Source organism: Microplitis demolitor, chromosome 8, assembly GCF_026212275.2.
Source record: "Microplitis demolitor isolate Queensland-Clemson2020A chromosome 8, iyMicDemo2.1a, whole genome shotgun sequence".
NCBI classification, from domain to species: domain Eukaryota; kingdom Metazoa; phylum Arthropoda; class Insecta; order Hymenoptera; family Braconidae; genus Microplitis; species Microplitis demolitor.
In genome coordinates, this window is record NC_068552.1 from 13,121,221 (window position 1) to 13,130,953 (window position 9,733).

Below are 9,733 nucleotides of genomic sequence, written 5' to 3' on the forward strand. Positions count from 1 at the left end.
AATAACTTATTTCTAAAAAAAATTTTTTATATATTATCGTTTACATTTAATATATTGATTATTATTTATTTAATTGTATATTATTTATTAAGTTATCTAATTGTGTATACACTGTATTTTTATTATTGTTTTTTTTTTTTTATTTGAATATCAAATATATTATAATAATAATAATAATAATAATGAAAAATACTATTGATTATATAAAATAACTAATTCTTATCATTTATTCTATAAAAATTATAAATAAATAAATTTGATAATTTTTATTTCAAGTATCATATACATTTGATATATTGATTATTATTTAATTGAATGAATATTATTTATTTATTCAAATGTATATGCATTGTGTTATTATTAACTTTTTTTTAACATAATATTATGGTTTTAATAAAAATATTTAATTCTTTTTTTTTTTTTTTTTCATTGAACATAAAATAATTTTAAAATGTATAATAATAATAATAATAATAATAATAATAATAATAATAATAATAATAATAATAATAATAATAATAATAATAATAATAATAATAATAATAATAATAATAATAATAATAATAATAATAAAATATTATCGATTATATAAAATAACTAATTCTTAGCATTTATTGTATAAATATTATAAAGAGATAAATTTAATAAATTATTTCTAAAAAAAAATTTTTTTTAATTGAATATAAAATATATTATAATAATAATGAAAAATACAATTGATTATATAAAATCATTTATTTTATAAAAATTATAAATAAATAAATTTTATAAATTATTTTTTTTTTTTTTAATTTTTATTTCAAGTATCATATAAATTTGATATAATAATAGTATTACATTTATACAATTTTATATATAAACCATCATAAAACATCGTTTGGAAAATATTTAAACCAATAATATTATATTTATATAAATACTTTTTTTTTTAATTTTTATATTTTAATTGACTTTATATTCAATTCCACAATCTGACAAAAAAAATACTTTATTGATACATGAAAAGAAAATAATAATATTATTCCAATACTCAACTTTAGTTAACTACATGCTTTAAGTAATAAAATCGTGACTATCTAGATTCATTCTCATATTATTATAGCAATATTATACTAAAGGTGCATATATATTTCTTAAATAACGAGATATTTCCATTTCTACTAAATTATATTTACATAAAAATTAATTGATTAATAAAATTATTATTATTTTTTTTTTTTTCTGAAATAAAGTACCTCAATCTGATCATATGTATACGTAAATTTTTAAATTTAATAGTACTTGTATAAATATACTTTAGAATTCCATTTTATTTTCTTCTTACATTCAATATTCGAGTTGTCGTGTAAAGTTTTTATTATTCTACTATATCAACTACAACAGCAGAACTTGGTTCGCAGCGTTTTCAACATCAATGGTTTATCTTATAAATAAATATTTTAACATTATTATTTTTCTATTAATTTTATTTTCAATTATATAGGATCCAAATATTTTTTTTCTAAATATATTAACTATCTTCAATTAGTGTAAAAGTTTAAATTATATTTTTATGAACATAAATATTGTAAAAAAAAAAAAAAAAAAAAAAAAAAAAAAAAATATTAATTACCATATATTTATCTTAAGAGTTTTGACTAAAGACTAATGTTTATGATTATTAAATATATTTTGTTGTCCATTATTAATCATTCAAAATAGTCGAAATTAAATTAAATTGCAAATTCAAATCTTATAACTTACATTTTATCAATTAATAACCGAATAAAAAATATAATTTAAAATTATTATTATATTTACAAAACTTCAAATGACTTAGTAAGCTGCAGTAGTACTTAAATTACATCCTCTGATAACTTAATATCCAATAAACGGAGCTGAATTATATTATCAATAAACTAATAATAATATTCATACTAAACAAAATTATTAAATTGTAATAAATTTTTAACTACATTAATTACTACATTTTTTTTCCTTTTTTTTTTTTTTTTTTTTTTTTTTTTTTTTTTTTCAAATAATTAAAATTTATTTTACGTACTTAAAATCTTTATTCATCCAAACTCTATCATATTATTATTATTGAAATTAATATTATTTAATTCTCTCTTTTCTGCCCAAATTCCTCATATTCACTAAAATTTTTCCCATACTCATCTTAAATATTCACAAATCAGCGGCAAATTTAACTGCCGTGTTGAATATTAATCTATTATTAAAAAATAAATTACTATAGTATAGAGTAATTATTTCTCTATCAAGTTTACATTATAATTATTATGAATAATAATAAGTCAATATATTTTTTTTATTTATCTTAATATTTTTGTCTTCATTATAAATAAAAACTATTTTTTTCTAACTCTTGGGAATAAGAATATATTTGATAATATACTTAAGAACATATAGTATAAATATTTCTCTCAATCGAAAAAATGAATATTAAACACTTCAGTTTAACTGAAGAAATGAAATAAAGAGATATCTAGAAAAATCAGATATCTCAATACATATTAAGTAGATCTTGAAGTCAACATACAACTCTGACTATGAAAAACTGCATTAGACTTTTTTGGGTTTAAAACATGATGTAGGCTTGAAATAAACCTTATAGATTTGAAATTTATTTTTAAATTCAATGAGATCTGCATAGAATTTAATATATTTCATAAGTATGTCAACATATAATATTATATATCATATTCGTTTATTTTGAAAATATTTCATTAAAGCGGCAAAAAAAAATTTATTTTAATATATATACATATATATTTAGTATAATTTTAGAATAAAACTAAATTTACACTACGCCCGTTACTACTAACGCTTTGCCTGAACGAGCCAACAATCATCAATCAACATAGAGCGATTTTTTTATCAATACTTTTTTTATTATTATATACAAATTAAACTAATTGCACATCATTTGATTTATTGATAATCATCAATTATAATTTAACAATAATTTCTTTATTACTCATATTTTTTTAGTAAAAGATGTTTATTTTATAAAAATTTTTTTTAATACCAAAACTTCATTTTACATTCACAAATTTTGTAATAACTTGGTAGAATATATATATATCGACGTTCTAATTAGCAAATTGTCTTACTTAATATTTTTTAGTAGATGATTCTAGGCAATTTTCAAATAGTAATAGTGAAAAAAAATATTATTTAAGTAATCGAGACAAAAATATTATACATATACTAGATATGGAATTAATTATTAGATAAAAAAAAAATTTTTAATTACTTTCTTTTGGCATAAATGGAGGATTTTTTGAAATGGAATTAGACAATTTGCTAATTAGAATATCAATATATATTAGGGTGCGCCAAAATGAAGAACTAATTTTTTTTTTTTTTTAGTTACCGTGAAAATATCGTTAAAAATGATGAAAAAAAAAATTTCTGGTAAATTTTGAGCTCTTAATATTAATATTAAGAGATAGTGCTTCGTGATTTTTGATTTCCCATTTAAATAACATGGATAAAAAAATTTTTCTTAATTTGGAATTTTTTACCTTAGCTATGGCTCATTGTAAGAATAAGCCCAGCATACAGTTTTGTAGGAAATTTAACGCTCTACAAAAAAACTCTCTTATCATTTTTCGATAAATCTATCTGTTCAAAAATTATTCGAGCTCGAAGTCAAGTTAGAGTAAATTTCGAGATCTTTTTACTTTGCCGGCGAAACTATCGGAATTATCATAAAATCTCATAGAGTCTTCTCTGTAGACAATTTTATTTCCTGAAAATTATCTTGGATAAATTTTTTTGAAATCCCTTTTTTTCTTAGTTATTACCATTTTAATGCCAAGTTCTTAAAAAAATAGTGTTCTGATCGATTTTAAAGACATGACATTAAAATGGAAATAACTAGAAAACAATGCAGAATTTGAAAAAAATTTATTCATGATAATTTGTAGTAAATAAAATTATCTACAAAAAAGATTCCAAGACATTTTTTCATAAGTCTGATAGTTTCGCCGGCAAAGTAAAAAGATCTCGAAATTTACTCTAACTTGACTTCGAGCCCGAATAACTTTTAAACAGATGGATTTATCGAAAAATGATAAGAGAGTTTTTTTTTGTAGAGTGTTAAATTCCCTAAGAAAAGGTATAATGGGCTTATTCGTACAATAAGTCATTGCTAAGGTAAAAAATTCCAAACTAAAAAAATTTTTTCTTTCAATGTAATTTAAATGAGAAATCAAAAATCACGAAGCGCTACCTCTTAATATTAATATTATGAGCTCAAACTTTACCAGAATTTTATTTTTTCATCATATTTAACGATATTTTTACGCTAACTAAAAAAAAAAGTTAGTTTTTTTTTTTTTGGCGCACCCTAATATATATTAGACTGATTCGAAAATATCAATTATTTTTTTTTTTAATTCTGCATTGAAATATCTTCTTGAGATTAAAATGAAAATAACTAAAAAAACAATGCAGAATTTCGAATAACTTTATTCGTAATAATTTGTCAGGAATAAAATCACCTACAAAAAAGTTCTCATGACATTTTATGATAAGTCTGATAATTTTGCTGAAAAAGTAAAAAAATCTTAAAATTTATTATAAATTTGACTTCTAGCTCAAATTACTTTTTAACAAATGAATTTATCAAAAATAGATAAGAGACATTTTTTTGTAGAGCATTAGATTTCCTACAAAAATATTTATGACACATAAAAATCCTTTGATTAGTTTGTGAACTAGAAAATTTAAAAAAAAAAAAAAAAATTTCCCGTGTTATTTAAATGGAAAATATAAAAATCTGCAATGCGTGACCTCTAAATATTAAAATTAAGAGCTTTCGTTTTTATATGCGTTTGTTTTGGTACTCTGAAGATATTTCAATGCGAGATTAAAAAAAAAAAAAAATAGTCGATTTTTTTTAATCAGCCTAATACATATCTATAATGTGTGCTTGTTATTTTAAGGATACATATATTTAATTTTTTTTAACTATAACTCTTCAATAATTTTTTTACACTAATAATATATTAAGTATTTCTATTTTTATTCACTAATCAACGGTATGAGTAAATTTGTACTAAACTCTATTGCTCATCACTACCTACGCTTTGCTTCGACCAATGAATAATCATTAAACAACATAGTCTAACTTTTTTATAAGTACTTTTCTCTTAAATTTATAATACAATATACTCTAAATTACATATTATAATTTTTTAACATTTCATTACGTATATTAAACAATTCTTTCACATTAATTAAGTAAATTTCAATATTTATATTTTTATTCATTACATTTTTTAATAAAATTTAATAAAAAAAAAAATATAAATAATACACACAATATTAAGACGTTATATTTTATTAAAATTATAATAGTATTCTCTTTTCATTATGTAGTAAAATTATTTTATTTATTTATTATTTTTTTTTTTAAGTAGAAAGATTAATCTAAAGTATACTTGTATTGTGCTTTGAATACAGTTTGCTTTGGCAATCCCAAACAAATTTCAATACAAATACTAATGATTATAAATAAACATGAAACTCAATTATACTTATTTACACACATCTTTGTCTCACGAGTTAACGGCGGGAGTAAGCCTACTGTACTCGATGCCCAACACTACTAAGGCTTTGCCTCAACCAAGCAACACTTATCAACCAACATATTTTAATTTTTTATAATTACTTTTTAATTATTTTTATTACTGTAAATAATACACAAATTCATAGCTCATTGTATATATTTTTTATTCAAATTTGACATTTAATAATTCTTGAAAAATTAGATTTGCCATAAAATAATAAGAAACCTTTTTTATATGCCGTTCAATTTTCAACACAAATATATTAAGCACATTTTTGTAAAGTAATTCGCTAATGAGATATAACATTTTAATTAAAAATAAAAATTTTTTTATATTCATCAAAAAAACAAAAAAAAAAAATATAAACGGATTTTTTTTATATAATCGTGTTTAATTATAAAAAAAAATTTAATAGTAAACATATAAATATATTGTAGAATTCCAAATTTTTTTTTTTGTCTTACGTTGATCAGTCAGTTTTTTTATGTGAAGTTTTTATTACCCCGCTATGATAGCAACAACCCACATTGGCCCACGGCATCTTTAACAGAAACGTCTTCAATCTTATAAATAAACATATTAACAACTCTAATATTTTTTATTTTTATATCTTGTCAATTTATCAGAATTTATACTAAACATGTAAATTTTAATAACAATTAAATTAATGTAATATACTGTTATTATTATTCCATCGAGTTTCCATTAAATTTACTTTTAATTACAATACCTAAATATTTTTATTTCATTAAAACTTTTATTTTTTTCGACATATATTAACTAAATTCAATTAATATAACAGTACACATTATATTATAATTAATATAAAAAATTAAAAAAAAAAAAAAAAAAAAACCATAGTTTTCCTCATAGTCTTAACAACAAGAACCAAAAGACCAATATAACCAAGAGAGGAAAGTACGACGGACCCAGTATTGGTCCAAGTATTTAGAACCTTGGCCCAACCTTATAAGCCAGCATTGGTAAGACTCTGGAATGATAACACGGGGCCAGACTTGTTTGCTAGGCTTGGCCCATGCTTGGTTGCCAGACCTTGCCCATACACCGAGGAAACGGATAAATGTAATTAAAAAAAAACAATTTATTATTATTAACCTCGTAGAATTTATGATCATTAACGTTTAAACAATCTAAAGGAGGTAAATGATGAGAAAAAAATCTGGGCGTCGGTTGACCCTGCGGGCCAGCCCCAAAACTTCCCGCTGTTTTCGACCTCAAAGAGCTCGAAAATGCTATCACATGCAATTGTTTTTTTACGATCTTTTCAAGCTCTAACAAGTTACCTGTTATGCTGAAGTTTGAAAATTTAAGAATCGAAAATCATCAATGAAACGGTTTTTAAAATTTAGTTCCTGATTATGTTCAGTAAAATAAGTGTATTGAGGCAGAAATCAATATCAGGGATCAAAATCAAGATTTAAGTAAGTTTTGACTCATGTAAGAAACAATAAAATATGAAATATCCGATAAAAATATTAAAAACTACGTTTTATCGATTTTTTTGTTGATAATATGATTTAAACTAAAAACCAAGTTCGATGACATTATATGATCAAAAGAAACCATAAAAAAGATGAATTGGTATGATATCAGGCACATTTTAGTACGCTATATTATGATTTATCCGGAAAAAATAACATAAAATGTTATTTTTTTAACTTTTCAACGCCGATATCTTTTGAACTATTTAATCGATTTTGATAGTTGACGTGGCGATCGGCGCGTTTTATTGAATTCTAGAGCTGATTAAAATTTGAAATCGATCGCATTAGTCGTTTCGAAAATATTTAGAAAAAACCGTTTTTCACCATTTCTTTCTCCCGCGATAACTCTCGAACGAATTATCCGATTTTGATGTTTGAGGTAACAATCGACGCGTTTTATTGAGTACTAGAGCTGATTAGATTTTGAAGTCGATCGTATGAGTCGTTTTTGAGAAATCAATAAAAAACTAAAAAAAAATTTTTTTTTTTTTTTTCGTAATTCGCAAATATTTTCGAGTCTATTCGATCAAATAATCTGAAATTTTCAGGAAAGTTGATGGCCAACAAGCTCTTTCGATTGCCACCTCAACCATCCAAATCGATTCATTAGTTCAAAAGTTACAAAGAGTTTACACACACACACACACTCGGACATCATTCTGAAAATAGTCAGAATAGCTTCCAAGGACCTCAAAACGTCTGATGAAAACTCGATTTTCGAAAATCGGGGTGAAAACAATAACTTCCCGAAATTTTTGAAAATCGTCGATTTTCTTAGTGGGAAGTTAAAAAACTTGGTGAAAATTTTGTTGGGCTCCGGAGCGCGAACTGCCGTCCTTCTGATTGCTAGGTCCAAACGATATTTTTTTTTTTAATAAAGTTTATTTGCATTATTATAAAAACAATTACATCTTCATACATTGTTAGGCTGCAAACAAAACTTAAACATTATGCCTGTTACATATTAGTATTACATATACATGTGTTATAATGTTCGACTCCTGGTTTGGAGCTACTTACATTTATGAGATCTTTGATAAAGAGAGATTCTGATTATTAGTTTCTTATTAAATATGTGGTAAAAGCTTCTGCTTTTGTTAAAAATTACATCTATTGTTTGTGTATGAGCGGTGAAAATAATGAAAAAACACCGTTATTAATTCTCGTAATAAGGTCCGAACGATAACTACTACCATTGAATGGCCAAAGCTGGGTTACCCAATCTTGGCCCAAGCCCGGGTAATTATTGTAACGGCCAGGACTGATTACCCAACCTTGAGCCAAGCATGGGCCAATATAGGTGTGCCAAAATTAGATTCCCCAGTGGTGGGACAAGTAGGGCCCCGTCGTTCAACTCTGGCAGCTCCTGCATGGAAAAAAACAATAAAGAAATAATTTATAATATCTGTACAGTTATATTATTTTTATTTTATTTTTTTATACATACTAAAATTTATCTTGGGTTGAATCAAGACAATTGCATGCTTATATTTTTACAAACATTTTGTTGGTATTTTTTTTTTTCTATTTATATTATAAGGACCTTCGATTCTTGAACGTTTATTATAATATTGTTATTCATTCTTAGATAAAAACAATTTTTTTTTGTCCAAATCTAATAATACAAATCAATTGCAATTAAAATTTATTTATTAAATTAAGTTTATATCTATATTATTTGTATTTTTATATTTTACAAATCAAATAAAAAATAATAATTAATATTTTTATATTTTTAAATCTTCAAATGATTTCCCGAGAAAAAATGTTTATATATAATCATACATAATTATATATAACTAATTAGTAAACTGCGGTACCTAGGACTTGAGATGGACTTTGATTACAGATAGTTTCGCCAACCGCTTAACTTTTAATAATGGTGATGAGTTGAAATATATTGTTTACTATTATATAACTAAATTATGCACTTATTTTATAACGATAAATTTATTAAACTTTTTTCAAATGAATTAAAAATTTTTATTTATATAAACCCTGTCATATATTAACTTTTTATTCTTATTATTTGACTTTCAAATAATTTGAATTTTTTTTTTCGTTGTTTTCAATTAATCTATAAAAATAATTTACAAAAATTTTCTTGAGGCGAGAAAAGATTTTTTTGGGCGAAAAATAATTTCTTGCGCCAAGAATTTTTTTCTAGTTTTAATTCACATTGCAAAAAATTTATTGGGGTAAGTAAAAATTTTGTTTAAGCGAGTAAAGATTTTTTGCGTCAATACAAGTTTGAATCAAAATTTTTTTTTTCTAAAAAAATGGCATACAAAAGTATTTTCGAGCTCAGAAATGTAATCAAAACCATGTTTACGAGCTGAAAGAGCTCGAAAATAGCGAAAAGTTTAGGGACTGGCCCTCCACGATCAACCGAGAGATAAATTTTTCAAGTTTAAAACGTGATATAGACTAGGAATAAATCTATTAGACTTAAAATTATCTAAGTCGATATTATATATATTAGCTTATATTTGAGACAAATCGCTTTTTACTTTCGCAATTTTAACCAGCAGCCACCACAATTTGCGGATTGAATCCTGGCTTAGGCTGGCCTCTAACAAATTTTTATTTTACCGGACAAAGCAATGGGCTAAGGTTCTTGAAAAGCAATGACCCGCACTTACCCGTCCA